The 27122-nt window shown below is 32.1% G+C and overlaps 1 long non-coding RNA gene across 1 annotated transcript; it reads right to left on the bottom strand.

Moving 5' to 3' along the window:
* Positions 1–3332: 3332 nt before the first annotated feature.
* LOC143235668 (uncharacterized) lies at positions 3333–25328 on the bottom strand. The gene is made up of 3 exons (XR_013019349.1): positions 25100–25328; positions 20353–20430; positions 3333–5785 (listed from the first exon to the last, which is right to left on the bottom strand). It is a non-coding gene; the product is annotated as an uncharacterized LOC143235668 (long non-coding RNA).
* Between the last annotated feature and the right edge of the window lie 1794 nt (positions 25329–27122).

Raw genomic sequence — 27122 nt, 5'->3', positions numbered from 1 at the left:
GCTACATTGAGGATGATTAACGCATATAGCCTTCGTGTAGCTTTGGGCGAAATTCAGAAAACAAACTCTTCAAGAGTTATGAAATATTAGCTTCGCCATCTGTTGGCTAGTTTGGAAGTAGTTAGAGAGTTATATTTAATCGTATTCGGGAGTTTTTAGTGTCATTTTAAAATGTTTTCTTTTTTGTGATATGATATCATATGGTCGAGTGACAATCTAATATGTGTGTCCCATTTATCATTCAGTGTGTATTAGGTAATATTTATGGTCAAAAAGCTAAAAATTCGTAGTATAAATCCCTGTTTTGCACGACGCTGAAAAATAATACAGAAAGAGGTGATATATTTACGAAATTCAGATTCGCGGCAGAAAACACACAAAGAAACACAAAGTTTTAGTCATACTAAATTGGATATTTTTATTGAAGTTTATGAAATAGACATGCATATCAATATATTTTCCAGTTGTAAATAAAGAAATTAAATAGTATGAATATAAACATGTGGTTAAATACAGAAATTGTTGATAAACAAAATTTATTTCACATAATTTATTTCATGTAATATATAAAAGCCTGTTCTCTTTTGGTAACGCTACGTTCGTCTTTGTCACTTAGCAACAAAAATGATGGTGTTATCGACTTAAGTATGTACATAATACTTCGAACGAACTGGCTTTAATTATAGTTTTTAAATCATTTGAAGTTTCAGTTCATCCATATACCTACCTTGACGTCGACATTTCGTAGTTCTTGGCGAGTCTTAGGAATATTCAAGTTAGAGGTATATGACTAAAATTCATATGTTTTTATTTAAGAATTTTATGAAGTTATTAGTTTTTTTATTACTTTTTCGATAAAAGTAATTTTTCACTTCTTTATCCCTTACGTATTGTCATTAGTCAAAATTCATGAGGGTATTTGAAGTTAATATTTGGGTTTAAGGTTTGTGATATAATTTTTTTTTATCACAAACGTCACATAACTCAAAAATTACAATTTAAATGCCAAAAGAAGATAAGGAACTTACACTCAACAGTCCTAAAGCTTATGATAAAAAAATGCTATCACAAGGCTTTAAACTAAAACAGTAATTTCTACTACCATCATTATTTAGGACATGGTAATGTATGAAGGTGTATGTTTATCTAATTATATAAATGCCAGTTTATACTTTGTGATATTATTTTTACCATAACCGTCATTTCAACGTATGTGTGTGTGTGTGTATTGATTCTTTTTATGAATGTGCTTGAAACGCGTTCTTAATTTTATGATTAAAGGATGGGTTTGGTAAACAAAACCCACTGAAAAATAGGCTGGAACCCTCTATTTTTCTTTACAAAACACCAAGACGTCATTTCCTGACAAGTCGGGTAATAAATACTATTAAGTTCACTGCTATTTCACAACAAGTAAGTATTTTTACCATGTATTTCAAGAGCTTTTCACTGTTATTCCACAAATAACTACTGCTAAGTTAATGTGTAATCTAACTGAAATATATTGTTATGCATATATTCCTAGTTGTTTTATAGTCGTTCTATAAAGAAATACTTTAAAATTAATGGTTAATCCACGTAAATATATATATATAATTGCGAATGTTTTTGTTCTCTGTTTTATCAAGGTCAATGTAGAGAGATATATTTTAAATTAATGGTTAATCTACATAAAATAAAAGTGTAACGTCACTAAAATTAAACCATATATTTATTTATGTAGTACTTTCTCGTTGTTTTAATGATACTTTAAAATGCGATTGTTAACACTGAAAAATAACAGTTAATTGGATGTGTTCATACAGTATTGGTTTATAGTGTAGCTTTCAAAACTAGTTGTGTTACAATGCTGGTAATTATAGGGCATTATACATTTTATAAATGTCTTAGCTTACAATTCCAGGGCCGTGCACGGCCAGGTGGGTTAAGGCGTGTGACTCGTAATCTAAGGGTCACAGGTTCACATTTCTGTCGTACCAAACATGCTCGCTTTTTCAGTCGTGGGGGCGTTATAATGTGACGGTCAATACCCCTATTTGTTGGTAAAGAGTAGCCAAAGAGTTGTATGTGGGTGGTGATGACTAGCTGTCTTCCCTCTAGTCTTACACTGCTAAATTAGGGACGGCTAGCGCAGGTAGCCCTCGTGTAGCTTTGCGCGAAATTCAAAAACAAACAATACAATTCCAGGATAAAATAAAAAAGATGCTTTTGGAGCATAGTAGAAAGTGCCCTTTGCATAGAGAGTGTTTAGGGTTATAATAGGTACAAGACATTTTTTTCTTTTCTTGATATAGTTAGTTCTTTACATTCCTCACGAAAATAGTTTCATGGTGATTGCTTCATTTTCACAAGATACATGTTGATTTATTTCGTAATTTTGCTGAAAACTAACAAAAGGTCCATTTGTTCAAAGTCATCTTAAGTTTTAAATGATATAATAGAAGGAAAGTGGCCAATTAACAACACTTATCGACAGCTGTTATTACTCTTATATGATTGAATATTTGACTTGCATTTTACACGTTTAAGACATCTGAAAGTGCGTAGTGTGTTTTTGCACCAACGGATTCGCAAACCACGAACCCTCAGATACAATTTCCGATACTGTAACCACTTGGCTCAGTCTGCCCATTACTACAATATTAAAATGTTCGATTGAAAAACGTCGTGTCATGAAAAATATATTATCTGCATTAATTCGTTTTCTCACAAATGAAAAATATAAGAAGTTAAACACACAATATATTCTAAACCGTACTTCACTTGGACTTTATAACAAAACTAAGAACCTTGTAGATGATGTAACGTATTTGTAACGTTAAGCACACAATATATTCTAAACTCTACTTTACTTGGATTTTATAACAAAACTAAGAATCTTGTAGATGATGTAACGTATTTGTAACGTTAAGCACACAATATATTCTAAACCGTACTTCACTTGGACTTTATAACAAAACTAAGAATCTTGTAGATGATGTAACGTATTTGTAACGTTAAGCACACAATATATTCTAAACTCTACTTTACTTGGATTTTATAACAAAACTAAGAATCTTGTAGATGATGTAACGTATTTGTAACGTTAAGCACACAATATATTCTAAACTCTACTTTACTTGGATTTTATAACAAAACTAAGAATCTTGTAGATGATGTAACGTATTTGTAACGTTAAGCACACAATATATTCTAAACTCTACTTTACTTGGATTTTATAACAAAACTAAGAATCTTGTAGATGATGTAACGTATTTGAAGACAATCTTCTTTTTCAAAACATTTTTATTCCACTTGTAATTTGCACCGTTTAACTACATTGCGATGAATAGGTTTGAAATTAGACGTTTTAGGGATTTATAGATTTTAGATATATAAAGCTATCAGTCAGAAAAAGAATTATTTGAGAAGTTTCATATCTACAGCTACAGAACGTTGAAGTCTTATGACAAAGTTTAATTTACTAACCAAACCTGTAAGTCAAAGCGAATGGTTTATACGTCAATAAAACATTTTAATGAATTTTAATTCTGGTTAAACAATGTTGTATCGTTATTTCATATATATATATATGCATCAAATAAAAGTATGTAATATATAAAAGCTTATTACACCGTGAAATATCATATCTAGAAGCAATAACAATCTTCAGATATATGCACGTATCCCATGTTCTGTTGCCATTTTAAGCAGATATCTGCATATTCTTTATTCGTTGAAAATTTTAAATACGAATATCAGATCGTGACTGTCGTATATACAGTATAAATTAGAAACAAACCTGTGAATTTAGCAAGGATTTTTTAAGATACAGCAGGAAGGGAAATACATCAGTTTACATAGTAACAACTACAACTATCACCCGTGAAAACTGTCGTTACTTGAAATTAGAAGGAAGAAAATTATGTGAAATCCAGATTTTTTAAAATTTATAGTTCTTAAGCTTTACTAGTGTACTCTGGCGAAAACACGAAAATTATTAAGGTTTTAAGTTACATTTCATTCAACAAAGATATTAACGACAAAAGTTAAAGTTTAAACATTATTTTTATAGCATAGAGAAAGAAGTACGAAACCTGTTCCAAAATATTCTTGATATGAAAATAACTTACTTTTAAATGACAATTCGTGTCTTTATCAGCTTGAGTTAGATGACTTTCCATTGAATCCCAGTCGATTTTCAACATCGTAGTGTCAATATTGGCAACATTAAGCCTGTCAAGTGGTTCTAGCGATTGTACAGGTTTGTCTGTCCCAGCTTGTCCAGCAAAACTTGTGACACATTTTAAAGACGCTTTTGTGATGCTTGAATTTTGTTTTATCTCTTGAGAAGAAGATGGTTCAGCCACGTTATTAAAAACTAATCTGTCATTTATGTTATTGTTAACTAAGGTTTTTCCTAAAAATGCAGATTTATCGTCGACATTTATCTGTCAGTATGCAACATTCTGTAATGATTCTGACGGCTGATCCTGATGAGGGGAAGATGGCAGAACACGACCGCTAGGACGACGAAAATAAAAGAAACCATTGCAAGCTTCATTTGATGTAAAATGTCGCTTCATTCTGCGAGATTTTTCTAGCGTTTCGTCAGCTTGCATTTTAGCGCTTTTCGAGATAAGTGGCGTATATTTTGGTGTTTCATCAAGTAATTTTAACAATGTTTCTAAATTTGTAGCCGAAACTCTGGTGCATGGTTCGCCTGCCTTTTGATACTTCAAGTAGCGATTCTGTTCATTTTGCTTATTTTTAATAGACGAGTCAGACGATAAAATTCTCAGGAGTACGTCACTGACAGACATATTTAGTGGCTGAGAGAAATATCTTTTGCTCGAGACAGAACCCAGGAAAAAAAGTGAATTATTACTGGTTCACGGAAAGTTTGCAGTGTTTTCCTCAAGATGTTCAAACTTTGACCAACTCCATTGGTTTAATGGCACTGCCGTATCAATGTTTGTTTTAGCTGTCAGCTTCGACTCATACTTTTTGGTCATATTTTTCGGAAGATTGTCTGTAACGTGTAAAAAGCGAGTTTCTTGGCCATTATAGTTTCAGATTTCTTAAACTCGGTAACACAGACAGTTTTCTCTTGCACATTGTTGTCTTGGTGGTGACCACCTTTCGAGTAGGTTTCAGTCATCAGACTCAAATGAATAAAACAGTTGCTTCCAGAGAAAGTAATAAGTTGCAAGTATTAACAAACATTTCTCAAGTAAAGTTCGTTGGGTATGTTCGATTTAACCGTTGTTTTATTTTCAATATTTTATTGTTTTACGTCACTTATGTTAATTTGATGTTTTAGTAAAAATTTATTACAGTTACTTGTTTTACTTTGCAAAGACGATTTGTGAATGTCATGGTTTTTTTATGGTTGAAAGTATTGCAGTTCAAACTGTTTTCAGAATATCTCAATGTTTGTTGGTATTAAAACAGAAGTTTCGTAAGATATGTATTTTTTGAAATGGTGACACGTTGTTGACCCCTTGATCTCTGTTAATGGTAGAATTGTTAGCAACAGTTCTGCTTCTCATGTCTAACCTGGTCTTCTTTTAGTTACCTCCTCCAATGAGAAGTGGACTGCTCAGTGTCTGAACTACTTTCGTTCTCTGTGTTTCTAGTTATCTACTGTTCATCGGTCGGTGGCAGTAACATTACTTCATCACTGCCATTTTCCACAGAAAACACTTTATCAAGAAAGTACACTTGTGAGTGGACGTTGTTGATCAGTCCACAGTAGTGTGCCTGGCTAATTATTTTCTGAAAGTCACTTCAATCTTCGTGAACTCTGTGTGGATGAATAAAAAATAAGGTATTGATTACATCATAGTGTGTTATTTGCTAGCTTCATATACATTTTAAAATTCATTGCTAATGTTTTTAAATACGTTTACTTTATTATGTAGTATATTGTTTTTCTTCTCGTTTTCACCTAAGTAACATCATAATACCTTTAATTGTTAATGTAATGTGTTTAAGTAACACACTTTTTAAAAAGGTTCTTTGGCTAATGAAACACTCTTGCATTATTTAATTAGACATAGGTTAAGTTTTGGAAATGATATTTTCTTTATTAAAATAAGTAAAAACAAACAATGACATCTTTTCGGTTACACAATGCTTATCCTTATCACAGCAATACAGTTTTATTTACTTTTTCCACAATCATATTTATTTATTTATTTTTGCCAGGCATTTCAACTTTTTCATTAAGTCTGTAGTATTTCTAATTATTTTTATAACCACTTTATGATTAAAATTCTTCATTTACCTCTGGAAACTACACTAATTTTAGACTGTATGCACGACGATTATTAATTACGAAATTGCCCTATTATGAATTCATGAGTAATAATGATTTTTACACGCGCACTTTATTTAACATTGTTATTGTTTCTTACAAAGTGTTAGATCCTAAAACCAAACACTACTTTCACAAAAATTTTGCCAAAGAAATAACCCTCAGTGGCATAGCAGTACGTCTTCGGATTTACAACGTCAGATACCGCACTTGGATACCTGTGGTTGGCAAAGCACGGATAACCCATTGTGTAGCTTTGTTCTTAAAGTACATGCATACATAAAAAGAGTACTTCCCCTAGCTGGACAGCAATAAGTTTACGGACTTACAACGTAAAAGTCCGGGGTTTGATTTATTGTGGCTTTGCTCTGAAACAAACAAACAAAATAAAGGTACATAGACAAACTCGTATGTTTTTCTCTTTCCTTTGTTGATTGTAAAAATTGTATCTCAAAATTCAATGTACTATATAACAGATTTAGCGTTATACGTTTATTTTAATACCTACGCGTGTTTCCGTTACATGCATGTGATGTATATTGTTGAAAGTGCACTGCACAAGGCCAGCCTCTTTTCTAAATTTGTAAAAGATTTTTGAGAGCAAGAATCAACAATATGCGGTTTACATGTTTTCGAACATTGTTGAATGTTCGAGAATCTGACGTTGGTACATAAAAGCAACCTATCACAAAATGCCAAATGTGTGCTTATTTTCTTATAGCAAAGCCACATCGGGCTATCTGCTGAGCCCACCGAGGAGAATCTTTTTCCTGATTTTAGCGTTGTAAATCCGTAGACATACCGCTCTAATAGCAGGGGTTAAAATCTTAGAGACAGTTAGTATTTGTTAGTTACAGTTAGTAGAAAGTTATAATTATGATGAGTGATTATTAATTGAAAAACTAGAGATATTTGACCAAGAACGTTTATAGATTTCGAACATTACAAACCGTTTAAATTCAGTGAGTTAACTTTGGACGTTAGATTTCTACGAGGACATTAAACATCTTCGTTGGTAAAAAAGTCAGCTTGTAACCGGTGTAAGACAGCGCTAGCTTAAGAGAAATGTAACATATCAACTTATGTTTAATTTGCTCGTCGTGGACCAGAACTATTAATGAAATATGTAGTTCTAGACCAGATAGGAGACTCAATATAGTTTGTAAAACTTTTGTACATAAATTAGTATTTATAATAACTGTTAGTAATAACCGTTAATATCATTTATATACTAAAATATATTTGTATTAAGAAAGAACATCGCGTGTATCAACCTTGTCGGCAAATATTATAAATTTGATGCATGTCAACATTCAGTTGATTTCTAAATTAAAATTTCCTCCTTTTTGAAATTGTTATACGTAACTTAGTTAACATAAGAAATCGGAAAATCGTCCGAAATAAATTATATTGCGTAACAACTGTTTAAAACTGCACATTTTTTTTAAACGCAAGTAGCTCCTTGTATACATTAGAATCAACTAAATCTGTAATATATCGGCTATTATTCTTATAATGTCTCTGTAAAATGCTTTTTATGGTATTGACAAGTAAATTATCTACAAAAAGATTTATAAAATCACTTAGCCTTAGGGTTTTATAATGCTAAAAATTGAGTTTCGATACCTGTGGTGCATGAGGTCAGCGTAGATAACCCATTTAGCAGTTTTGCTCTTAAACCCAAACGAACGAAAATAATAAGACTTAACTACAATAGTTTCGTTTTAAGTTTACTTACTGATAAAGTGTATTATATTACAGGTTACAGCTTTACAGTAAGATTTGTATTTATAACAGGTACGAAGTGTTGATTTAAATATTAAAATGATCTTTACCATTAACATGTATGTGAGGATGATCTCACCAGTTATCGAAACGTCGTACTTGTTTTGAAAACAAATGTTACCTTCTATAGAAGCTGTACTTGAAATAAGACTTAACTCTATTGACCAACATATAAATTAAATGAGTACACGCAAGTGATCAGATTGATAAAACTTTATTTTCTTACAGCATTTGCAAGCCATCGATTTTATTTTGTAATCTGGAATCTTTGTAGTTATTTTGTTTTAAATTAAGCACAATGTAAATAATGGGCTACCTGGGCTTATATGGGGTTCCATATATTAGTCTGAACTGAGTTTGAGGGTAGAATATTTTTTATTAAGAATGGGAATTGTTTTAATTTATTATCAATTAATAAAGTTTGTGGCACAACAAAATAGAAGGTAGACAAGAAAGTAAAGGTAAAATTTGAAACGATGTGTAAAGTGAGTAAAATTTTTTTACATATTTGCCAGTTGTATTCACCATTGTGTAACTTTAACCAGTATATGTGTAAAAGTGTAATTTATTTGTGTAAACCAGAGTAATTAAAAATTATATTAAAATTTTTGTTTAAAAGTGACGTGACTGTAAACAGATGTCACCAACGAGTTCGAGTTAACACATTTAGCAAGCATTCGTTTTGTAGCTCTTCTAGTCACGTCATAGAGTTGAAGATGACATTCACTTCTTCATCAACCATAGCAGTAAATAAAATACTGCAAAGTCTGGCTGCCAAACGTCTTGATCTAGATAGATCTCTTCAGAATCGCCAAAGTATGAAATCCTCTGTTCAGCCAGTACAAAGAACTGCGCTAATGTGTTATTCAATGTGAAATAATTGATTACCACCAGCAGATACCCATTAATCATTTATCTTTCAGGTACAGGAAGTATCAACATTTAGAAATATTACTTTGATAGAGATATTCCTTTTGCTGACAATATTTAAATAATAGTAAAAGCAAAAATATTTGTTACTAACAGTTTATAAAAAAAAGATATAGATATACATTAAACATATTCTAAAATGCGTGTTTATTGTTTATAGCAAACTTTATTGATTATTGACATTTGTTGAAGAAATATTAGTCATTGTTTTGTTAAATTATATAGTGCTTAATAAATATTAGTCATTGTTTTGTTAAATTATATAGTGCTTAATAAATATTAGTCATTGTTTTGTTAAATTATATAGTGCTTAATAAATATTAGTCATTGTTTTGTTAAATTATATAGTGTTTAATAAATATTAGTCATTGTTTTGTTAAATTATATAGTGCTTAATAAATATTAGTCATTGTTTTGTTAAATTATATAGTAATAACCGTTAATATCATTTGTATACTAAAATATATTTGTATTAAGAAAGAACATTGCGTGTATCAACCTTGTCATTGTTTTGTTAAATTATATAGTGCTTAATAAATATTAGTCATTGTTTTGTTAAATTATATAGTGTCTAAGCAGATCCGATTTTAGTATGCAGAAATTTGAAGATTTTGCTGACAAGTTGTGCGAAAAATAATAATGCATGATAAAAATGTCCAAATGTTGAGAGTTTGCGATTTCTAATTGTTGTTATTTTAACTTGAGTGAACTAAACGATATGTATGTTTTGCAGTTAAAAACAACATCTTTTGAGGTAATACTAAGCAATTCCTAATGAGATTACAATCTAGAAACTTTGCTGGCATTAGTAATACTCTAACAACTTCCTGATCAACAAGGCCCTGTACGATATGTGTTCTTTGAACAGTGGTATTTTCATCCTAGAATAGAGTTATTGCCAAACCTTGCTCTAATATATAAAAGAAATATCGTCTGCTTGTAATGCCTATGGGAGGTGACATTGACTTTTAGGTGAAGATATGAAAAGCAGTTTCTCCACCATGATAAATAGCTTCCGAAACATATACTAAACCACCTACTGTTGGAAAGACACTACTCACTCGTTTGTTCTCCAGGCAAACGACGAATATGAATCATAAAGTCGACTTTAATCTTTGTTATAGCAGTTGTAATCTCATAAGTCCTTAAACTTAAACATGTGTTTAATATGTAATACTCATAACCGTTTTCCAGCTTATAAATTGTCGTCATTGAGCAAACGTACATGCTTTATCAATAAAGTGATTTTCAGTCCAATTGGTGTGACATGCGAGCTCATAACGTCATTTTTCAAATGAAATTTATTCGTATGATAAATAAAACTAGCCTTAATATTGTCGAATAAGTAAAGGAAGCACGTTAACAAAACACGTAAACACGGTAATTTTAATAGTTGGGAAATAAAAAAGGGAAATAATAAATATTTCATTAATTTATTAAATTACTCAAATTTTATTGAAGTGTTGAAAGTATCAGCATTAAAAATTGCCATTGTAAATAACAAATACGAAAAAATAAAGTTTTTCAACAAGACATCTTCTGGTGGATGAAAAGTTTGTTGTCTTAAGAACATGTAGTTCTCCAGAAATATAACTTATCTCTGCTAAAATAAAAAAAAGCAGCACATTAAAACGTAAAGTTCAAAAGCAAATTAAATTGATAAAGTAATATTAGGTTTAGAGGTAAATTACTATTTGTCCTGCAACAAGATAATAGGAGTATTTTCTTTTGGCAAGTTACTTCATTTGCTTATTTTGGATATTCGCATTATTTGGGTTAGCTGTCTCTAATTTTCACTTTATGTACTAGAGGGAAAGTAGCTAAATAACAGCACTCACTGCCAAAATTTGGCTGCTGTAATGCAATGGTGAAATTTGACTGTCACCTTTATAACGTATCCAAGGCACTACAGTGCGAAGCGAGATTTATTGGCAACAGATTTTCAGTTTGGTGTAATAAATATGAAGCCATGCTGGGTCTTATTTGAAAATACTCGAAAATCACAACTAACTCTTATTTATACATATGAAAGTACGTGAAGGCAAGTGTAGAAGTGTGTTTGACAAAGTAAATAACAAATAATAACATTAATGTCACGCGTTATAGGGGGCCATGTACTATGACCTTTTTGAGTTTACATATTCAGGTGCATTTTGTCCTTTATTTGAACTTAGTGGACTGTAACACTTAGCTAAGCTAGTAGACATGAAATGAGCTATAGCTTTATTATTGCCAACATATGAAAGTCTGAAAACTCGTGGAATCACACAAAGTTATTCCAAACCTCAAATATAACTGAAAATGGCTTTTAAAAGAGTGATAAAGTATAGCTTACTAACGCTCTGATAACAAGCAATAACAGGACTTCACTGACCTTGTTGTTCGTGTTGACCACTTTCCTGTTCAGGTAAAACGTGATTAAATGTAAATATGTAAAACATGCATCAGAACAAGACTAAAATTATCACTGACTAAAGTCACTAAACTAATTAGAATTAGATGTGTATGACATTTATATCACATTTAGTAAAAAAAAATTGACATTTTACACAGAAATCTCATTTCAATAGGGTTAACAGAAATGAAATGAAAATTTACATTTTGATTGAAGAAATGCTTTTGTGTATAAAACATATTTTGTATACGCAAATACGATGATTATAAAAAAACAGTTTGAGCATACTTAATCACTCTAACAGCAAGATAGCTTTGTGTGTATTACAAATCAAGTTTAATATGTTAAACTATTTTTACAATATATAAGAAACAAGAAGATAAAATGGAATATACAATTAAAAACATAAAAAACCAGCTAATTTTCTAAGACAAATATTTTCATACACTCATAGTTGGTGACATCTCCAAATATCTGAGCAATCCAAGTTGGGAAGGGTTTACAATCTTAAGAATCACTTGTCAAGAATACTATGTAAAACATAACACGGCAATGTGAATGTAAGAGGTGAATTTGGAATGTTTACCTTTTCATTCATATTACATTTTTTTTTGTTTTCAAAGCATAAAACGAATTTCATTAAATCTGAGGATATCTTTGGAGCCATAAAAATCATTCGGTGTGACAAATTTAAATAAAACCATCATAATATTAAAATCTCCCCAACAAAATTATACAATAAAAACACTTTTCTATCAAGCACGAAACTAAATTTACAAAACTGGATATAAATCCAAATAGAACTAGAGAATGTGAATTATAAATATACTTAATATGTAAAAACAGAGAAACATTTATTGACAAGAGGTTATGTAAAATAAAGCCACTGGGTTCTTATTCTAACGTAGCACAAGAAGTTTTCTAATTACTGTTGTTCTGTTGTACGTACATATGATCAAAACTTAATGGGTTTATATTAAAGTTTTCGAACTATTGACCAATAAGAAATTTACAGTGAGTTATAATTTTGTTTTTATTAAAGGAATACAAGAAATGAATTTTATTAATGACGTGTAGTTTGTTACTTTTGTTATAAAGTATTTCTGTACCAACATTCTGTTGGATACGACTATAAAAGTAGGCACTGAGCTTTTACATGAAAACGAAAGTAATGAAATTAAGGTATCATGGACATGTTTCAGATGCTTCTGAATTTTTACACAAAGGAAGCTCATTTTCACAGTGAGTATAATTTGCACGACCAAATCTAGGTTGTGTAGCTAAGAAAAAAAAATAGAATATTCCATCACACGCTAAATTTGATCTCTTGCAATCTGAAAAGTTTTGGTTTTATCAATGACCTTATTTATTTAAACAATAGAGGGTGTGTTGATGACACTTTATTGCTTTGATGGTGTGGAGAGTTTGTAGCATTTCCCAAATATAATACCAAGTTCACAGTCGAACGGCATTAGCTTCGTCAATTTCCAAATCTTGACGTCATCACTCATAACACAATGTGGTAAATTTGCAAGTCAACTGTGTCAACGTTCATATGTTTATATTAACTTTTCATAACTCAATGCTGATTTTTAGAGAAAGATCTTTTAAAAAATATTAATTCATCGAATTTACATTTGCAGTGCACATGTTTTTCTTACACAAAGAACTAGAAAATATAGAAACATTTTAAACAGAAAAAGCCCTTCCAAAAGATATTATAAACAGTATTTTAATGTTTATTTAAATGGTATAAACATTCTTCAATATCAATTAAATAAAATGTTATTAAACAGAAAGCTTATTTAGTTGTTACCATATACAGATAAGAAATTTAATTTAGATCTGTTGATTTGAGATACACCTTGTACATCTGAATGTAAATCCAAAAATATTTTAAAATTTAGATATCGAACACCTTTGTTCATTACTTACAGCGTTGTAAATGTAGATAGAAAAATTGTATATAACTTTTATTTATGACACTTATACCTATTTATATTGATACTGTGATACAGCAGAATGTCTGCGGTCTTATAACGCTAGGAACTGGGTTTCGATACCAGTGTTGGGCGGAGCACAGATAGCCTATTGCGAGTCTTTGTGCTTGATTACAAATACACAAACTTGTTACTGTGACGCTTGTTATTTTTAACGTTAATCAGGGTCAATGGGTGTCTTTATGCCAAAATTTGTTGAATATTAAAAGTAAGTTAAATACGAGAACTCCAAAAGATGATTTTGGACTATTTTTTCGAGACAAGTTTTTGTTTCATAATTGATAATTTTAAAGTGAAATACAGCATCCTGAAATCTTCATTTATTAGACACATTTTGTTTGTTTGTTGTTAATTTTTGCCCATTTTGGGTATTGTAACTTAATCTGTAGCATCGTAAGACTTCAGACTTGCCATTGAGCCACCAGGGGCACACGACTATGATATTATTTGTTGTTAAGCGCTGCCGTCGTGGGTATTGCAGCACATAGACTTGGGTACTGAAACATACAAACTTGCTCTTGAGTTATTAAAGGCAGATGTCTATGAAGATTGCAATTTGAACTCTTGTTTAATTACTTGAATATTTTAAAAATAACATTTTAATATTGAAAGTTTATTGTTTTCATCTTTATCTGAAAAACCATGGATTCAATTATTTAAGCAAAAAATCATATTTTACATTAAAAGTTCAATTCCTTTTTAATTTTTTCTACTTTTTGCCCAGTTAATTGTTAAGTTTAATTGTGTTTATATGACATATATTTAAACCTTTTCTGAAAGATTGAAAACTCTGAAAAAACTTTTGGGTTTCTATTTTGCAGATGAGTGTTTCTGGCAACCAAGTCATGAAATTAACACGTGTTTAGATGAAATGTAGCTATTATATTCGTGATCCTTCCAATACAGTGTATTTCTTAAGAACACATGAACATGTTACATACGTGTGACGACTTTCTGGTCAAAATGAAAGCTTAACACATGTGCAAGTACCAGGGAAACAGAAATCAGTACTGTTCAGCCCCATAAAACAGAAGATATATTTATTATCTTTAGATTATGAACAGTTATCATAAAAACTGATTCTATCACTTGGAAACAGTAAAATGTATTTTGTAATACGTTTTAATATGACTTTTAAAGGTCATATGCTTGTTGAACTAAAAATAGCATATGAAAGTGTCGAAACTTGTTTTCCGAAATAATGGACATCAACTTCCTTTTAAATTTACGGTGTTGTTTATCCATCTATTATTAGTTAACTGTCTTCTTGTACACTTTCTCTTCTAATCTTTCTCTTTACAATATTCTACTTTGTAACTTATAACTTTCTCATAACTATTTCCAAAACTTTTGATAGAATTATGAGAAGGAACTTTTAAATAGGTAAATCATACCTCTTCTTTCTTTAAGTATCCATATCTTTTATTGCGAGTGTAAGAAGCTGGTTGTCAAATCCTGAGCTATTTAGTTAGTCCAGAGTAATCAATTAGCTTCCTTCTTTACATTCAGTGTGGATGGTTCATTTTTTAATAGCTTGTTCTCTACCCAGATCAATGTTTGTTTTGTTTTCATCGGTTCTCCAGTTATGCTTGTATTTAAAAGGACTTTACTGCTCTCATCAATACATACTATCACAAACTGAACACTGCTTTACTGAATCTGATTCTGTCTTTCAGTTGTCAGTTAAGAACGACGTCACCTTGTAGTGTCAGAAAAACTATCTTCTTGGCTTCGTGATTCTGCTACTGACTTGCAACAATCCTTGACAACTATTTTGTTAAATTTTATCACTGTTTTCAAACTTCATTTACGTCAAAATACCACCCCATAATTTGCGTTTCTTCGGATGTTTAAGTAGTTTCCTTTCTCTTTACCTTTTCGTATTTTTTTCTAAAGAATTGTCTTCCCATTTGCGGTTTTGTCACCTATTTATACAGCTTGATGAGCGGATGTTGTTTTCTTTATTCTTGTTATTACTGCTTGCTGTTGTTTTTCTGATCATCCATGGTTTTTATCTGGTATCTTCAATTTTTATTTTTCCACTTTTATGTTTATTTGTGTATGGTGAGGGGGCACTGCGATCGATCTTCGAGCACTTGTTATATTTTCATGAAAATGTTTGTGTGTTTTGAATTAAGCACAAAGCCTCACAATGGGCTATCTGTGCTTTGCCCACCACAGGTATCGAAACCCGGATTTTAGCGTTGTAAGTCCGCAGACATACCGCTGAGCACTGGGTGGGGGAGCAGATGATAACGATTCGGCGTGGAATAGTAATACTTTCCTTCAATTTAAAGAGCATAACTTCAGGTTTAGTTTGTTATCCCATTCTCTTCTCGAGTAAAATAGGCAGGTATGACTAACGTTCTGCTTTTTTAACTGTTAAAATTAGAACAAAAGCGTTATGGTCATGCTCTCAAAGCTCAGTCATGAAGCTTGTTTTAACTTCTAGTATTAGGTCAGTAGATCTTTTGGATCTGTCTTATAAGTAAATAAATACTGATTGACAAACAAGTTGTTTCGAAATGGAACATTTTTTATCTATTTCATTTTTTATTTTATAAACTTTACCAAACACTTCGTAGTGAATAAAAATTCAACTCAAATGTGAATGAAACTATGAACAGTAAACAATCCTAATTTGAAGTTTTCGCGGTTAATTAATGAATAAAAGTTATCATTTGACTATCTGCTAAATTATCGAGCTTGTGTTACTTATTGCTGGTAATATTTGTAAAGATATACCAAGATTTATTTCTAAAAAAATGGGAAATTACGAACACGATTTTCAAAAAAGTAAGAAAATTAAATTTAACAATTTTCAGAGATTAAGTTTACTGAAACAAAACTAAAACTAAAAAGGCGTGTGACAGATTTCATTTACTTATTTTACTACTTCATAAGAAAAACTTATTGTTTCCTTGTATCAGTTTTTACTTAATAATATGCATTAATATATCCGAAAGCAGCCTTTCCAATCTTGTTTATTCACATAATTAACTCATGCATGTGATGAGCTTCACGACCAAGTCTGAAGCCCTTATGGTTCAACCCAGAGGGAAGAAATTTTACGGGCAAAAATCTTATCGTTCATGTGTAGCGTGTTTATCTTTAAACTGTGGGCGAGAGGGAAAACATGCAAGCGGCAACCCAAGCCGCCTCAGACATCTGCACTTAAACGAATATTGGAAGCTACACTGACTGCTACAAAACACCTTGGACTGTATGTACGAATCGTAGTTGATAGTACATAGTCTTCGGCTCGAGTCCCTCAGATACCCAGCTCAATACAAACTCAAGCTGCTCTCGAAAGTTCAAAATTTAATATATACACGCATGTGTGCGACTATATACGTATACATATAATACTTTATCACTTGAAAATCGTTATAAGATGTTCTTCAACAAGTGTATTGAAAAGTTACATGAACTACATATGAAGGACGTCTTCTAAGGTTCAGTGACAGTTCGAACAGCAACTCAGTATGAGGTGGTCATATTAAAGCTGGCCCGGCATAGCCAGGTGGGTTAAGGCATTCGACTTGTAATCTGAGGTCACGGGTTCGAATTCCAGTCGCACCAAACATGCTCGCCCTTTTAGCCGTGGGGGGCGTTATAATGTGACGGCCAATCCCACTATTTGTTGGTAAAAGAGTAGCCCAAGAGTTGGCAGTGGGTGGTGATAACTAGCTGTCTTCTCTCTAGTCTTACACTGCTAAATTAGAGACGGCTAGCACAGATCGCCCTCGAGTAATTTTGTGCGAAATTAAAAAAAACAACCAACCAACATATAAAGCTGCGTATTAGAGCAATAAACTAAGCCAGTAGCAATTACAACTGCAGCTGTAAGCCGACTATACAACAGCTTATAGAGCCCGTTAGGGTCTCCATATAATTTAAAGATCACCAATTCCTTACTCCACCGGTTTCACTGCAGCATATATCACAAAACTGAATGGTACAATGGATCAACATGATTTTCTTGGCTTAGCTGCTATGACCACACAATAACTGCAATCAGAGTTGTATTCCAAAAATGCAATGGGCTTAAGAAGAGGAATATCCATTTCAACTATATCATACTTGATAACTAGTTACATGAATGTCTAAATAATGTTACCAGACTGAACCATTTTGCATGTGCATCTTTCAGGTCAACAAAGCAACAGATGAAGAAAAGCTGGCGATGTGTAGCTCTAGCAACAACACATACATATTGATCTATACTAGTAGAATTGGAATGAGTACAATAGTTGGATCACTCATAAGGCTGTGGGGGCTAGCTTTGAGAACCTTGAGCTGGATATCAGGTAGTATATGGGCACAAGGCTTAGGTCTTAGTACCTAGTGATCACTAGAGCAATAAGAACTTTACCCAGCCTTGCTATGTATCAGAGGCTCCATATGAAGTTACATTTTGATAAATTAGAACAAATTTGATTATCAAAAGATATAAACAAGCTAGATGTGAGTGGAAAGATGTATCCCAACTTTCTCTTGGTGACATCTCTTTTTAATCAGAGATGGTTATCTGAGATCTGGCTTCAGGCATTAGTATCTAAGGGATGAGTTGACTTCACAAATTGTCTTTCAGTTTTGGCTGAGCAACAGATAAACTGTAGTTCTGCAACAAAACCAACCAGTACCAAGGCTACCAAGCAGTTTGGTTCCGAGGATAGTTAAATATACACGTGCGTGTTAAAACGATTACAACGGCTTATCCTAATGTTCAAGCAGTATTTTCATGGATTTTATTGAATTGTCAGCTTCTACTGCAGTAATATAATAGACATATTAAACATTTAAACTGTCCAAAAGGCATGATGAACTAGCTATATCAGTGATCTATCCCAGAGTGGGTTTTGTAGAAGTGAGAAGCACGTCAACAGAGGTGACGAAGACTAGGTCGTGTTTCAGCTACTGTGCCACTCCAAAAACTAAAATACAACTCTCAGAGCATATAAAAATTTGTTAAGTATTGTAGAAACAATATGAACTAAACACAAAGCCACGAACTCAGTTATTCAGGATGTTTGTTGATGTTTCATTTTCATTGTTTTGTTTAGACAATCGTTATAGTGGGTAGACACATCTTAGTGACTACAAGTAACATAACATTACTAGTCATGCACTGCTAAGATAAATAAAAATATGAAAATTTTGAAAAAAAATTGCATTCTGCAAAATTCCAAGCGAGAATTAATACAAGTTACAACTCTATTCCAGAAGATAACATATGCTGAGGTTTAACTACAAATAGTAAGATTCAGCTGTAATATTTCTTAAACTTTACACTTATTCAATAGTAATATTTTCATTTATTTCTTTTAAAAAGACCACACCTATTTATGTATGCGAGTTTGCTTTGTTTACTGTAGCGCAAAAGTACACAATAGGCTATATGCGATGTGTTTACTACAGGATATCGAACTCCTAATTTTAAAATTGAAAACTCGTAGACATATCGCTGACCCACTAGAAGATTTTATGTATGTGAGAGGAATTTTCTTTCCCTGAATTATAATATATGTACTGAGAAGAAAGTATTAGAAAATGTATTACATAACTAGATAGGCACTTAGGGAGCACACCTCTGTCATGCAGCGTTGATCAAATTGAGTTATCAAAAAAAAGAAAAATAAGAAAATGTTACCGTATGTTTGCTGTTAACAATGAATACGGGCCAGGTTTGGCAGGACATTGAGAAATAAGACTTTCAACCAAGTTTAATCTGAATGGTGTGATTTTTTTGACTGAGTTACAGAGCAAAAATAGTATGGAAAATTTGTTCCCATGTTAACCATAGAAATTGTTGTAGATTTTAGTGAACTTTCTTTAATCTTGACCTTTGACCTTAACTCTCATATAACTAATCGCTTCTAACCTGGGTCATAACCCAAATGTACAATCACATTTCGTCCATTCAGCCGTTTTTGAGAAATAAACATACATGTACAGGGTGAAAGCATAACCTCCTTGAACCTTTAGTGGAGGATGTAGTAAAAATATGTCAGCTTGTGTCTTGTGAACTTAACACTGACATTTTGATTAAGTAGGGTCCGTTGACCTTTATACACTCAATTTATCAATTGCATAATAAATATAAAAGTTATATAAATCAGGCTAGTTATTTTTTTGCACCGAGATGGGTCAGTTGTTTAAACCGTGGGGAATTCTATAAACCGCTTACGGTGAGGAATTTTTAAAGTTATTCGAGAAAAACATTTCATTTACTCGTGAAAATGGGGAATAGGAGATAAATAATGACACCTCTTCCAATTAACTCGCCACATGCGGTCCTGAAATCAACTTGGATGAAAGACAAAGTGACGATATAAAACTGATGGCAACACGCTGTTCGTGATTACATAGGTGAGGTAAAGGGTTTTCTTGCAGTTAGTAACTGAAGCACAGTAACCAAAGTGCACGTATTATTAAACAACTTGTAGAAATAGCTCGAAACTTATTATTGATTTATTTTCAAAGCTGTTCGAGACATCATCGTTTTCAAAATATTTTAAACCACAGTTTCGTCACATCTCTTAAAATCATCATTTTCCTATACATTACCACTCAATGAGTAACATATGATTACAGATTTAGATTCAGTAGGTTGTTAGCTGTTTAAGGAGGGTAAGGTTTGTAAATGTTTCCCTATCACATTTATCACGACACTACTTTCATCTTTTCAGTTATTGGTAATCTATTACTATTATTACATTTCTGTGTATCATTAAGCGAGGAGTTAAAAAACTTAAGAAGACTTGAAAAATGCAGTTTTGTATAAGTGCAAACAAATTTAACAAGGAAATTAGAATGTTAGTTGAAATGTAAAATACATTATAAATCTTTTCAAACGTCAAAAACAACATCTTATAGAACTAAAACAATAATTTTATCAAGTGCATAATTTGCAAATACCTTGTTATGTATGAAGCACTTACATTTCCATGTTTATGTAATTTTTGTCCCTTATTTTTCTCTCTTCCTTGCGAACCTGTCCTTTTATCTATCCGGGGACACTGACCAAGAGATTTCTTTTTTAAAAAACAGTTTACTGTGGTAACACGTGAAAAATGTACTCTCTCACTCTCTCATATATATATCCATAAATGTTAAGCCATAAAAAAAACAAATTAAAATTAAACAAAATACGTTGCATATTTTAAAAAAGAATCCTAGGATACAAGCTACAACGTGGGATTATAAAATTAATCTTAGGTTTTGGAAGTAACTGTGAACATATTGCGATGCGGATACAACGTCTATCAGTATTAACCTCCAATTCTCTGGTTTTACATAACAATATAAGAAATTTAAACATTAGGAGAGCGAGATGTGGGTGCTCAAGCTCACAACGTCCCACTTCTATATTACCCTTCATTGTCTGGAGACAGTTGTGGGAAGGTGAATGCTCTCCCAAGTTAAAATAAGAAAAGATAAACATAAAAAAATTAAAATAGAAATAAAATAAAAATAATGGACTACCTCATTATTATAAAAGCTATTGTTGTTCAAAAGGAACATAATCGTAGTATTAAACATTGAAACTTCACATAAAATGTGAAAGCTCTTTGGGCTAAAGGAACTTGGGAATCTAATCGCCCATACTTCTTATAAACAATGATACAAGAGTGCGAGCTAAAATCTCAAAAAGTAGGGTTTTCTAAAATGATAAGCAAAATGTAAAAACGTACAAAATTAAAAGTTCCTATTTTCTATCCAATAACTTGTTGGTATCGCATTAGCTACCTTATAAGCGTGGTGATTCTTATTTAAATACTTTTGTTTCTATATTTGCGGAATGTTAACAGCCCACTTCTTTGAATGTATCTGTTATGAATGTTTAAAAGACACAGAAAATGACATCGAAAAGTTATAAACTAACATCCGAGAACGTTAGGAATGAGGGTTCAAACATCATAAGCTCATAATAGTGCAAAATGGAAAGTTTCAAAAAACACACACAGTCAATATCTAAATAACCTATACAGAAACAAGTTTGTGTTACATCATACCATGCTTGATTTCTCAAAATAGGAGTTATAAAAGCTAAAAAAGTAACTATCCAGATAGATTAGTTCGATTACTATCTGTCCTGGTCGGGTGTATAAAATTTATATTGAAAGTAAAAATATCTGTTTAGTTTTCATCTTAAGTCTTGTCTGAATTAAGCCATTTTCTGTTATATTACCAATATTTGTAATCAAAACAACAACAATTCGTTTCCAGGTTTCTTGTCAGTACATTTTATTTCATATTTTTAGTCTATAGATTAACAGCAACATTAGGCTATACTTGTTAAGTAACATAACATAAAAGCCATTTTTAGAACGTGGTGTTACCAAAACTCACTGACTTTTCAACATATGAATGTTTTTTAATGCAACTTATTCTATCCAATAATTTTTCAATGAATACGTCACAAATTTATTTCACAAATGTTCTTAATTTTGATTGGCCCACAAAGGAATTTACTGACGTATGACTGCCGACGATTGAACCTTCTTATCTCTTTGTTGGTTAAGCGTGCATGTTTTTCTTTAGCAAAGGCATATCGGGCTATCTACTGAGCCCACCGATGGGAATCGAGCCCCTGATTTTAGCGTTGTAAGTTGGTGAAGCCTAATTTTTCAACATTTATGAAATGTTAGGTTAGTTAGGATTTGCTGACGTCAGTCTATAATAAAAAAATAATCTTCTTCGAATAAGATGAAATAAAATAAAAAATAAAAAACAATATTGTGTGCCAGTTGATTCATTCGAAGTTCTCTTAAAATGAAAAGTTCAATAATTTATAAACTAAGATTAAAACTCTCTCTCACACACACACACACACACACTTTGGAAAAAAAACATTTGATCAGCAAACGTTTAAAATGTTTACAGTAAGATAAATAACGTAAGTATAAATTATGGGAAATTCTTTCCTTGCTTAGTCACTTTAAACAGCCTCCTGATGGATAAGCGTAAGTTTACGGATTTATAACACTGAATTCCGGGGTTCGGTTCTCAGTAATGGACAGAGCGCAGTGAGCCCATTATAAAGTTTTCCCTAAAACAAATAACAACAGTTCGAACACATTAAATACCAAAATGTTTCCTACTCACATTTTAGATTTCAAAGTATAACTTTTTTAAAGAAATCATTTTACCTAGTTAGTGCTTCATTTTGGTTATGAAAAAAGCTTCTCTCGTACCGGTGTAGGTTGGCCCAGTTGAAGAGTTCTGAATTTTGGAATTGATGCACAGTGTTTCCATCCGTACGAAACCGTAAAATCTTCCTTCACTTTAAGTCACGAATGTATCACAAGAGGCAGCGCCAGATCGAGACGGTCAAGGCCCTACCAGCCTTACAAGTTAAACCAAATATCAATTTTTAAAGAACATTTTCATGAACCCATAGTTTTTGTAGGCCCCAGGCACTGTGCCTATTGCGCCTAATAAATAATCCGGCTGTGGTAAGATGATAGACAGTGAACCTGTTAGCGTGGATGATAGGGTGCTGCTAACTAGCTGACTGCCTTCCCTATTTTAAAATTAGAAACGGCAAAAGATAGTCTCAGTAGCTTTGTAATAAATACAAAACACAAACAGTTTTGCAATTTTCAATTAAAATTCGCCATTCGTCCTTCTTACTATATCTAAATGTTGCTTAGGATAATAAAGTGTATATATATATATATATATATACATACATGTCTGATTAATGTGATAAAATACACTTATTACGTTGAAAGACTTGACAAGAAGCATTAATGTTTTGAATCGTTTTCAAAGGATATTTGTTAATTTTAGATAGATTTGAGTCATAGGTAGAATTGCTTTAGAAGCAAAATTAACGTACAGCTGAGAAAAATGGAGGTTTCCTTTAGATATAATATTTAGTCTTGTTTTGTTTGTTTGTTTGTTTTGGAATTTCGCACAAAGCTACTCGAGGGCTATCTGCGCTAGCCGTCTCTAATTTAGCAGTGTAAGACTAGAGGGAAGGCAGCTAGTCATCACCACCCACCGCCAACTCTTGGGCTACTCTTTTACCAACGAATAGTGGGATTGAACGTCACATTATACGCCCCCACGGCTGGGAGAGGCGAGCATGTTTTAGCGCGATGCGGGCGCAAACCCGCGACCCTCGGATTACGAGTCGCACGCCTTACGCGCTTGGCCATGCCAGGCCCAATATTTAGTCTTTATAACTAGAAATATAGAATTTCGAAGTGTTGGAAAAATCTATTTGTATTTCTTCACAGTTTTTTTTGGTCATTATCGCTTAATTTCACTCTATGTTCGGTAACTGAAAAATCTTACAAAATTATGGAATAGTTGGTTTATAATTTAAAGTATCTGTCTTTTATTTCAACAAGAAGTAAAGAATATAAATTAATATTTTATTGAGAATAATGTACAAGATAGCTTGTGAACAAAGTTTATTGTATACTCGGATCTATGAAACCAGTTCTAATTCTTAATCAATATATGTAGATTTAATAGAAATACTTAATTCGAAAACCGAAACTAAAAACTGATTTTATCAGTTACTGTATTCCGTCAAAACGGTTTAAAAGCAACTTTCTTGTTATGTTATAAACAAAAGTTTTATAACATAAACTTTATTCACAAGTACTGGGAGGAGGAATGTTCATTTTATATAATCTCGAGGTTTTAGAAGTACATTTCTGATATTAACATAGAACTTTGTAAATGTACAATATATTAATATGAAGAATATTCCAAAACACTTGTGAAAAAGTAGGATTAGGAAAAAAAATGATTATTGTAGGTTACTTTGTATAACCTTATGAGTTATCGATACAAATAACAAGACTGTGCACTTTTCCTTCTTTCGAATTACCAGAAAGCCATACCGTACAAATTCAATGTTAAGAGTGAAATTGAAATTCATGATGTCTCGATTTAATTATTTTCACACCTCAGCATTGTTTATTATTTCAATAGATACCGGCCCAGCATGGCCAGGTGATTAAGGCATTCGATTCGTAATCTGAAGGTCGAGGGTTCGAATCCCCGTCACACCAAAATGCTCACCCTTTCAGCCGTGGGGGCGCAATAATGTTTTGATCAATAGATACTCGATGTGTTAAATATTCCCTGTGACCCAAAGCTTCTTACAGTTTATCGCAAATTTTCATTAGAATGGTTTATTAAAAGTGATTATTTCATTTCTCAGTATATACTGTGATCTAGTTGAAACCCAGTTCTTATGTACAGTAAACACAGAACTCAAACAGAAGTAGCAGCTTATTAACTGATAAATCGTACGTAATACTTTTGATGTTGATGAAACACTGTGAACGTTCTTAAAATATGCGCATGTTGAAAGGAACAAAGAACAGATATTTTTACATTTTTGAAATTTTGGTAATATAAGTTGTAATAAAATTAATTTTAATGAAATAAAATAACATAAATTGAATTCAATTGGACTGCAGGCGAAAGTTGAGAAAATACAGTACCGTACTATTATGCTAACAAGTTTAACTAAAGTTAAAGGGTTTGATTAGGCTGTTGTTAAGTGCAAAGCTACACAATGGGTTATCTGTACTTCGTCTACTACTGTATCAAAACCTCGTTTTTTAACGTCTTCAGATTACAGATTTATTGCTGAGTTACTGGTGGGGGACAACTAAGATATGACGTGTAAAGTTTGTAAAAATAAAAAAACAAACTTACCTGTAGATTCTGAGATTATTTTGGTATACGATTCTCTTAAAGTCCCATCTGCGTATGTTATTTTTGTTTTTTTATTGAAATTGGTTGATGTTCAGTTCGGACACGTTTGATTATACCCGATGAGTGAGTGGGAAGCTCTTCCAGTTATGTAAAAAATATAACACAACGTATCGACATGGAACTCCACCGTACTTTTCGAGTAATAGGAACACCACGTGATAATGAAGAGACGAGGGGCAACACTTCGTGTCAGCTGGAATATATCATGTATATATTACCGATCAGGAATTTACCACTCCCAATTTGCACATGGGGTGAAACACTACCTTCGGTACCGGTAAATCGCGTGCTAAGTCACGTGATCCCATTACTTGCACTTCTTCTCTTTGCAATTTATTGACAGCGTACGTCATGAAAAAGAAATCGTAAAGTGTTAAATAATATACAGAATTTTCTTTTGACTTCTCTGTTTAGGTATTTTTAAATAAGCCACGAACACCCTTTTAGTTAAGACTTGTTTTTATTTTATGAATGATTTTAAATTAACTGAGCAATAAAATAAATAACGATAATAAAATGTTTTACAGATCTGTTATGTAGAATATTCAAGAATAAATATTATTGACATAACAGTTACAAAACAATCCTCAATGTTAAAATGATATTTTAGTTCAATAATTAAAACAATTTTTAATCTAAGTACAGTTAAATACAATATATTATGTGTTTTTAGTTTTAAATTAAGCTTCTCTTGAATTTTCGGGTTATAAAAGTTTTGATGCAATATACTTTATAACTGTGTTTTGACAATTTAGCATTTTATTCCAAAATTGTTCATTTATAATATTTTTACAAAAGGAAAGGATTAAGAAGCTGAGTTACAAATAGGAGTCTCTCCTGGCTATAAAAAATAAATAGAATAAAATGGTAAATCCAATTAGTAAAAATGACTAAAGACATGTCTTTACTCACTTCGGCCCGGCATGGCCAAGCGTGTTAAAGCGTGCGACTCGTTATCTGAGGGTCGCGAGTTCCCATCCCCATCGCGCCAAACATGCTCGCCCTTTCAGCCGTGGGGGCGTTATAAAGTTACAGTCAATTCCACTATTGTTAGTAAAAGAGTAGCCCAACAGTTGGCAGTGGGTGGTGATGACTAGCTGCCTTCCCTCTAGTCTTACACTTCTAAATTAGGGACGGCTAGCACAGATAGCCCTCGAGTAACTTTGTGCGAAATTCCAAAACAAACAAACAAACTTTACTTACTTGTGATAATTTTATATAAATCTTTCTTTTATTTTTCATTTTACATTTTTATTTCTATATTTTAAAAATCTAAGTAGCCTTCAGCCTCTTCTTCCCTTGTATAAAATCTGGGAAGAAAGCAGAAAACATGACTTCTGAACTGAAAGGCTGCACATACTTGGGAAAAGAAAGATATTTAAAAAAAGGCAAATAATAAAAATATATAGGATTTCCTGTATATAAATATTTGAATGTGTTCATTTTAAAAAATGAAAATAATTATGTTTTCTTATAAAGTACAAAATTATTTTCAAGCTTAAGAAAGAACAACAACTTAATATTCAAGTTTCTGTTGACTTCATAGTGAGAACAGAATCTTAGTGTCTGCCACAGTAGCATAGATTGTTTACTCTTAAACTTTGTCTTAGAAACGCTTTGTTTCTCTCCTAAAAAACTACTACGTCAAATGTACAGGTATAATGGAGTTAAAAAATTATCAGAGATAGCTCGTCGATAGTTCTCTCCAAAAGTTTGATTTAAACGTCATCAGAATTAGCTTCTCACTGTCAGCACCTTGAATAAAAGTGTAACTTGATGGAGAAGTCTGGTCTAATGTTTATTATGCCAACTGCTCCTCTGAATGTTCAGGGTTCTCTCTGCAGTGTTACTTAAGATGCTCCACATCTGTGACCGTCCTTCCATTTAAAAACAAAAAACAAAATGTCTCATTATTTGATTTAAGTAATGCCTACAAAATCCCTTGTAGGGCTGGCTGCTTTGA

The sequence above is a fragment of the Tachypleus tridentatus genome, chromosome 2 (assembly GCF_004210375.1).
Source record: "Tachypleus tridentatus isolate NWPU-2018 chromosome 2, ASM421037v1, whole genome shotgun sequence".
Classification (NCBI taxonomy): Eukaryota; Metazoa; Arthropoda; class Merostomata; order Xiphosura; family Limulidae; genus Tachypleus; species Tachypleus tridentatus.
Note: the sequence above shows the minus strand (reverse complement) of the source record. Positions and strands in the feature narration are given on the sequence as shown.